The sequence below is a fragment of the Canis lupus genome, chromosome 19, assembly GCF_011100685.1.
Source record: "Canis lupus familiaris isolate Mischka breed German Shepherd chromosome 19, alternate assembly UU_Cfam_GSD_1.0, whole genome shotgun sequence".
Taxonomy (NCBI): Eukaryota; Metazoa; Chordata; class Mammalia; order Carnivora; family Canidae; genus Canis; species Canis lupus.
In genome coordinates this window covers 43,023,528-43,032,517 of record NC_049240.1, presented here as the reverse complement: position 1 = coordinate 43,032,517, position 8,990 = coordinate 43,023,528, and the positions used below count along the sequence as shown (strand labels likewise).

Sequence of the window (8,990 nt, the reverse complement as noted above, 5' to 3'; positions counted from 1 at the left end):
GAAAGAAATAGATATTGTTCTCCATGGAAGAAAGAGAATGAATAATGAAGTGGATATAGGAACTTTGAGATTTACTCAGAAAACAATGAGCTTTTTGCTTTAGTCTGAATTTTAGGCAGAAACTATAAAACAAGCTAAGAGAGGCTTGCCAGAGACAAGATGGTGCCAGAGAGTGGAGAGATGTAGGAATTAGGGCTTTAATAGGTTGCCTTTGGATTGGGGGAATGGAAGTGAGGAAGAGTGATCAAAGGCTGTTAGCCAGGCAGTAACAGGGTCAGGAATTTCAGTCAAAACGATGAATCCCAATGTTCTAGAACACAGTAGAACTGGAATGGGGAGACACCACCAACAGAGAGGGAGTTAGAAGACTGGTACAGCACGTGAAGGGGAAGGAGAAAGAGAAATGTATTCAGGCCTCTGGCCAAGCCCCATCGATAGCTGAAACACAGCATGGTATGTGTTGCTTTTCACTTAGCACAGAGGCGGAAGTTACAGAGAGAGAGGAATAGGTGTGAATATTGGATGCGATGGCTGGACATGGGCAACATGGAGAAAATAAGATTAATTCCATTTCTTACTGAGGCTGTGAAGTCTTCCCTGCACCAAGATATTTCCCTAGATCTACTCTCTCTGTTCCAAAATACACACAGGTTGCTCTTCCTTTGCTTCTTTTAATCTGCTGTTAACTCCCTCATCTACTTTTCTGGATCCTACATAAAAATTTCATGCAATTGCTCTTTTTTTTCCATATTATTCAGCTGAGGATCCTATGGCTTCATCATTTCAAACTATGTTCTGAGGTAAAATCTTCTTAGAAATTAACAGTGGTATAGAAGAGACCACAGCAGGGAAACATGTTCCTAGGAGTGATGACCAAGAAGCTACACAGCAAAGGGAAATTTTATTCAAAACCCAGAAAACAAAAGGTTCATAATAAGGCCAATGATTTCAATTAAGAGTTTGTTAAAGGTCTGACTCCTCAGCACTTACCTTTATTACCTTAATTACCTTTATTCTTTGATTCTTTGCTCTGAATATCTGTCCTAAACCACAGCCCTTGTCAATCCCTGGACACAGAGATTTGATAGCTCCCGACTCCATTACAGCTTCGTCTCAGATCAATGAGGTGACCTTGAAAGAACCCCACTCTCCCGTGCTTCAGTTTCCTTGCAGATATCATGGGAATGCTACCAAGTTTTCATACTTGACTAGAAGCACAAGGGCAAAGCCCTCTGAGGACATAAGGTGCTAAGTAACAAACAAGATGGAATATGTAATTCAATCAATCATGTCCCGACACTGGCTGTGCCCATTTATTATTACTTTTCAATTTCTAAAGTGATGGCAAAATGGAATTTCCACTAATTTTTCAAGAACCTAAATCTGATTCTTATAATCCCAGGCTTTATGTTGCTGATATATTGTAGATATAATTTTTGTGTGTTCCAAGAGGCTTTCTGCTCACAGGGCATTGCTGTAAGTTGTGGATAATTTATTTTCCCCTGCTATTATATTGTGTAAATTACCATGTTGGCAATATTTTAGCCTTTCACACTTTGAATCAGTGCCCAGAATAATTCTAACAAGATTTTGATTCTCCGGAAGCAACCTCAAGGAAGAAAGCCCTTCAGAATGCCTGCATATTCATTTAAACTTCAGCTGAGAATAACATCTCCTCCAGGTCAAGTATAAGGTGCCTGTGAAGGGTAAGTGATACTTATCTCATCTCCCTGCTGATACCTAAATCCTCCTCTGCTGCCAGGAACAATTGTAGGACCCTGCCAGCTGAGCGCACATTCTCTGGTATTTCCACCTCAGGATGCAAGTTCTAGAATTGGAGCCCAGTTTGAAGCCTTCCAGAAACCTCAAAGAAGAATTTAATTCAGAGGTCCAGCCACATAACCAAGTCTGTAGCTTATTTTATCACCCAAAAGAGATATTTTGGTTTTCAGCCAGGAAATGCCTCATTTCTTAGTACCAGGAGTAATCAGGAAGGGTTGAAAATGGAAAACAGACTGCCAAACAAGGGCAGACGGGGTGCTACAGAGACAGACACAGAGCCACGTGGTCGTGGGAGGCTGAATAAGGACAAGGGACTCCACGCAACTTTTTCTTCAGTATTGAATAAAGATAAAGACTCATATATAACAATGGGAAGAGAGGAAACAGAAAGCTTCTATTTTGTTTTACCTCCCCCAAACCCACTTCTACCCCCAGTTTAATGGGAAAAAGTTTCTAGAACTCATTACTAAGACCCAGGAACCCAAATCTGCCTCCACCAAACTCTCCAAGTCCAGCAGAGAAGTGCAACAGAGAAGTATGCCCTCCTTAGATGGTCTGTTTTAGTGCTGACAACCTAAGAGTCCTGGGAAGGTATTCTTTCTTAATATTCTTGATTATGGTAATGTGGGGATACTGTTAATAACGTGCTGATCTCATAAGGATGTTGTGAGAATGCAATGAGCAAATGCCTGTGTGCCTTGCCCAGCATATGTCGCAATAAAAGTTATCAACTGTTACCATTCAGAATACAGCGCCATTCTCATTGATATAACATTAATAATAAGGATATTCTAGCAACATAGGGAAAGAGGCTACATCTCAATATAGATGACTGTTTTTTTCCTTAACAACCTCCCCCTCCAAGTCAGGATTGATTATGAACACCAGGGAAGGGTGGGCCCAGCTAGAGGAAAATAAATAGTTTCATTTCCCCTTCTCATAGTCCTCAGAAATACATATCAACTTTTATTTGTTTTAGCTAAGCTCTTCTTTTATCTATTCATGCTCCTATCTAAAAATGCAGAAGTAGTTTGCAATAGGAAAGAAAAGGCCTTTAGAAGTACTTTTAAATTTCTTCAAGTTTTCTAATGAACTTAATAAGCTCCCCAGATACATCTTACAAAGTAAAGAAACCTTCGGAAATATTAAAGTAATTTTGTTTTCTCCAGTGGTACGGAGCCTTCTAGGTGACTAGTAAGATACATCATCATCAATTTTACAAGTGTTCTGTTAACAGCGAAAGGAAAATCACAAGAGAAAACACTTTCTCTTTGATATCTTTTAATATATTTGGATGGAGCTCTGTTGCAAAATTTTTCATTGGAGCAGTTTCTCTGAGTTTTCACCTCAAATTCCAGTTCAATGATGACAATTCCAAATGTTCCTCCTCTAACTGCTTGGCAGGCCAAGCGATTTTTGACACCACTAGAAACCTGCCAAGATTTTTGATCAAAGGAATAATACACTAAATTGAAATCACTGTCACTCTTTTTGCTCTCTTTACTCACTCAGAGAATGCTCCCATGAGAAGGACACTGCTGTGGGCACCAAACTCGAAGGAACAAGTGAAACAGCTTGAGTTTTGCCGTCGACATCATAAATCTCCTCCAAACGGTTAAAGACACATCAGAGTCCAGACCAGAAGAAGCATGAAGGCTGAACCACAGATCCATAGTCAGAAGCAATATCTAAGATGGACTGCATCTTACTGGTGATCAAGTTCATATGACCATTCTTAATGTCCCATTGGCTTTCTGTATACCAGATTTCAAGAATTTCTTGCCCAATGCTGGTAACAGGCAGGAGTGTGTTTTATGCCCCAACTCTCTGGCCAGGGCATAGTTTTATTTCCTAGGCAGCATTTTTCTGATTGCAGTCCTTGAGCTACTTATAGCCATCTCATCCTAGTTGCTTGATTAAAATCCAGATTCCTGGGCTCTCCTTCTAAACTTCCTCAACTAGAGTCCCTGCCATAAGTCCTGAAAATATGAATATTTAATAAAGGATCTCGGTTAGTCATAGGAAAGCATGCATTTGAAATGAGAACTGACATTATAACCCAGAGATATCAAAGCTACACGTATTCCTTACATAGGAATCATTTCCAGGGTAATACTAGGGGGTTCCAAGAAAAAGAAGTCATGCACAACTGCCCTCAGGCAACTGAAATGCAACCTGATATGTGTATCTATAAAGTAACAAGACTGGGGGGCACCTGGCTGGCTCAGTCAGTTAAGCTTCTGCCTTCAGCTCAGGTCATGATCCCAGGACCCTTGGATTGAGCCCTGCATCCAGCTCTTTGATTAGAGGGGAGCCTACTTCTCCGTCTCCCTCTCCCTCTCCCTCTCCCTCTCCCTTTCCCTCTCCCCCTCCCTCTCCCTGCTGCTCCCCCTGCTTGTGCATGCTCACTTGCACACACTCTCTGTCTCTCTACCAAATAAATAAATAAAATCTATTTTTTAGAAAAAGTAACAGGACTGCTTAACCTCGAAGGGGATGAGAGCAAAGTCAGCATCTTCATTAGATGAGTGACCAGTTGCCTGGTCACCGTTGTGTCACTGTTCTCTACGAAGACAATTTCCTGCTTTGCTTTTAGGGCATAATTAAAAAGTTGTGACTCTGGCCTCTGTAGACAATGTAGATCTACAAAACTGAAGGTGCTTTCTTCTTAAATCTCCAGGAACAGCTAGAGTTTATCTTCTAAAAAAAAGTTCTAGCCTTTAAATTACAGCTAATTTACAAAATTAAGAGTTCCCAGAACAGGAAAGAAATATAGGAACTTGCATACAACTTCAAATATAGACTTTAAATCAGCCTTAGTTCATCATCTCCTACACATTACATGCTTCCAAAATTTGGTTTGATTTTTTTTGTCATTGATGTTCGGATTAATGGATGTATTATGGAGACAAGAACTTCAAAGCCTATTTGGACTTCAGGTATGAAAAAGAACACTTGCCCCACAGAAGTTAATAATAAAACAGTACTCTAAGCAGGTGTTTTCCTAAATTACTGATCTTTGAGCCTAGACAGAGTTCCTTCTTTCTGGAACATAGGAAGCTACCTCTGGGCAATATTTCTGGTTCTTGGATTTTTAAATGTGATGTCAATAACTGTTTGGGCATGTATCTGATTCAGCCTTCTGTTACCAACACTACAGCTAATGTAGATTTGCACTCCCTGCATGGGATTTCATAACTATAGATCAGAAAGCAGAGACCTAATCTGGGATCCCAGGGATCAAAGAGAGCTGCAGGGGCCATGTGACATGCTGAGATGAGCTCTCTGTCCCTGTCAGAGCAGTTCCTCAGTGAGCCAACCTCCTGTCATCATGTGCCATCATTTGTAGGAGATGAGGCAACAATTCTGTAGGAAGAGAATATTTTGAACTATGCCTACAAAAGTGTAAAACAAAGACAAATATTTCTCAGATAAATAAATCTCCAACGTAAGCCAAAAAAAAAAAAAAAGTGAAAATAATGAGACTGATTCTGAGGTAGATACTTAGAGAAAATGAGAAAGGTCTGGACCCTGCTGGGGGCCTCTTCTGCAGGTTTAAACAGGAGGGCCAGAATACTTTTTTTCCCCACCTCTAAACAGTAGTTTCCACGACATCCACTGTACCTGCGAGCATAAATTCTACCCCAAAGGAGACAATCATAAGGATGCTACCTCAAGCTACTACTAGTACTGCATTTTCCAATTAGCTTGAATAATAAATAGAGAACAGCATGGTGTGAGAATACTTAGACTAATAAGTATGCCACAACTCTTGACACAATCCAAATCGAAATTATTTGAAAGTCCAGTTCATGCAAGCACACTTTTCTTAGCAAGATTGAGACTATGATTGTCTTCCGTTTCTCCAAATCCCAAGACCATTTACTGTTGAGTAATCTAATATCTCAGAGTCTTTACATTAGGATAAAGCACTCATAAAAAAAAATGCTATCATTTTTAATGAAAGAATTTGGGAAACCTATTATTCTAAAGCAAAGAGTTAAGGTCTAATCCATGAATTCTTGGGGGTTCCTGAGACCCTTTTGTGGGCATGTTTATAGGATTAAAACTATTTTCATAATAATATTAAGAAGTTATTTGACTTTCATTGTGTTGACTATGCACTGATTGTACAAAAGCAATAATAGGTGAAATTTTTGTAGCCCTAGCAAGAGTCAAGTCAGTGGTACCAAGTATATTAATAGTCATGGTATCTTCCCCACCAAACAGTTGTAGAAATCAATAAATCAATTAAAAAGAATAAATGCTAGCTTTGCTTAAGAATTTCCTTGATCAAATAGTAAGAAATAATTTCATTAAATCGTGACCCTTGAATATATTTTTTGATATTTTGTGTCATGAAATAACAATAAAATAAGAAATAAGAAGAAGCACACATAAAGCATTTGTGCTGCTTACCAAAGTACAAAGTTTATCTCAAGTGAAAGCACCAGTGTGATTGAGTTGTGAGCTGTCCTAGCTCATAATATCATGTAAAATCATTTCTACTTGAAAAATAATTGACAGATAAATATGGCTACCATTTTGGCATTTGGCAATGCAGATTAATGAAGTAAGCTTTCACATCAGGGAAAACAAATGACAGTGTATGTTTTTAATGAGACAGTTTTCAAGTGAATATTGGAATTTTGGAAAATTTGTAGCCATACAAGTTACAAGCCACACAGCTTCCTCATACTAAAGACTTTTCTGCTGAGATCAGTGGTAATATTAATGAATATGTTTTCATTTAATATGGTATCATTTGATGAAATATGTCAATGTCACATTGACATGTGAAGAAATGATCAAAACATGATACTACAACATCATGCATGGATACATGATCCAGTCAAAGTGCAAGATAGACCAGTGGATCATGATAGAACAAAGGATGAGAAAGTTTATTAGTGTTTCAGTTTCATGTTTCAATTAGGCTATTAGAAATTACCACTTGACTAATTTCAGTGTCACAACAAAGAAGAATATCTACAATTATATGAAAAGACATTAAATATTTCTCCTTTCCAAATACATATCTGAATGAGACCAAATTTTCTTCATATAGTTTACCCAATTAACAGATTGAAATAGATTGAATACAGAAGTAGAGTGGAGAATCCAGTTGTCTTCTATTAAGTCAGCCATTAAATAGACTTGAAAAATGCAACATATGTCATTTCTCTCACTATTGTTGTTTTAGAAAACATAGTTAATTTTTCATAAAAAACATGATATTTATACTAATATGTAATAAGCTTATTATTATTTTTAAATAGAATAATAAGGAAATTTTTAGAATTCTTTTTAGTTTTAACTTCTAATGTGGTAACTGTCAATTGGTATAAACCACAATTAAGAAAAAAAACCCTCTCTGTAGCTCCCAGTCATTTTTAAGAATGGAAAGAGTTCCTTAAACCAAACAGTATGAGACCCATTGCTCTAAGTCAAGGGAAAACCAGCGGGTCTCTTCTCCATTCCAAGAAAATCAAGAGGAGGGTAGAGTAACCAGCATAACAAAGAGCAATGCAGGGCAGACTGGGTGGCTCAGCAGTTTAGTGCTGTCTTCAGCTCAGGTCGTGATCCTGGCGTCCCAGGATAGAGTCCCATGTCAGGCTCCACGCATGGAGCCTGCTTCTCCCTCTGCCTGTGTCTCTGCCTCTCTCTCTCTCTCTCTCTCTGTCTCTCATGAATAAATAAATAAAATCTTAAAAAAAAAAAAAAGAGCAATGCAAACAGTTTAAGAACCACTCTTGGCTTATATCCTCTAAACAACAAAGTGCAAAACATCATTATGTTTTCACATGTTTCATTATGTTCTTTCAAATTGTGAAAGAGCTAGACTATGTTTTAATGGCTCAAAGAGCAGCAAATGCTTTTGGAGGTCAAGTCATTCTGGGAGAACATGAAGGGGTAATTCTACTGTAAAATGAGACCTCCTTCCTCTTAGACTATATAATCCATCACCTTTGACAGGAATCAAAGAAGAGGACAATGATTTCTAAGGAAAGAAATAAAGAGGGTCTCCAAAGTAGGGATGACAATGACAGAAAGGGCAGACATGTATTTGAGTGCAAAAGGAAGGCTATCCCAAAGAATGGTAAGAAGAAGGAAGAAAAGGGGTGCCTGGGTGGTTCAGTGAGTTAAGCATCTGCCTTTGGCTGGGCTCATGATACCAGGGTCCTGGGATTAAGCCCCAAACTGGGCTCCTTGCTCAGTGGGGAGCCTACTTCTCCCTCTCCTTTCCGCTCATACTCTCTTTCACTATCCCTTTGCTATCTCTCTCTCTAAAATAAAATAAATAAATAAATCTTAAAAAAAAAAAAAAGAAAAAGGAAGAAAAGACAAAATACTAGCATTTGAAGGAGACTTGTTAGGTATAGAATACGAGCTCTACCCTTCACATACACCATCTCATTTAATCTAAGAGGCAAGACTAAAAGGTAGATATTGTTATCACAGAAGCAGCAACCAAACATCCTTCTTCCAGATATCTTCTTCACAAACTCTTCCAAGAGTTCTTGAAGAGTTCTTGAACTATATAAAGATACTATGCTACCTCAACTTCTCTGAACCAGCACAGGGCTGAGATTTAAATGGAACAATGTCTATAAAGTAAGTAAACTACTCATGTTTATTTTCTTAAATACATAGCTACTGGGAATCCCTGGGTGGCTCAGTGGTTTAGCAACTGCCTTCGGCCTAGGGTGTGATCCTGGAGTCCCAGCCTACATTAGGCTCCCTGCATGGACCCTGCTTCTCCCTCTGCCTGTGTCTCTGCCTCTCTACTCTCTCTCTCTCTCTCTCTGTGTCTCTCTCATGAATAAAATCTTTAAAAAAATACATAGCTAATCATAAAAATGCCTTTATATTTTTCCTTTGATATTTTTGATATATATTAAGTGGTATCATTACACTTACCAATTGTGGGTACTTAGGGACATTTGTAGAGCATGCTAAATTTTCAGAAGGCATAGAGAACAAAACAACAAAATGTACAACATACAAAACATAGTGAGGAATGTCACAAGGGAATGGCACAATATGAACACTTCTTATCAAGGATCATCTCTGCAGCATTAAGCTTCTCAGAACCCATTTTTGGAAATTCATGATTGGTGCAAATGGGATAGATTCATGAAGGTCCTGTTTTGAGAACTTTGAGCTGTTGCGTGCACCAGACTTACAATCATTTAATATAATTCCTA

The 8,990-nt window shown here is 38.4% G+C and overlaps 1 long non-coding RNA gene across 10 annotated transcripts in view; it reads left to right on the top strand.

The window, feature by feature from the left end:
* The first annotated feature begins 307 nt into the window (after positions 1 to 307).
* LOC102154919 overlaps positions 308 to 8,990 on the top strand; it is a 38,138-nt gene continuing 29,455 nt past the window's right edge. For 8 of the 10 annotated variants that reach the window (XR_005374248.1, XR_005374249.1, XR_005374252.1 and 5 more), the window contains exons 1-5: positions 308 to 453; positions 1,606 to 1,706; positions 1,819 to 1,906; positions 3,295 to 3,493; positions 8,273 to 8,397. This is a non-coding gene — a long non-coding RNA (uncharacterized LOC102154919). Of the gene's footprint in view, positions 454 to 1,545; positions 1,707 to 1,818; positions 1,907 to 3,294; positions 3,804 to 8,272; positions 8,398 to 8,990 lie in introns of those variants that run through there. The other 2 variants (XR_005374247.1, XR_005374250.1) reach the window with 2 other exon arrangements.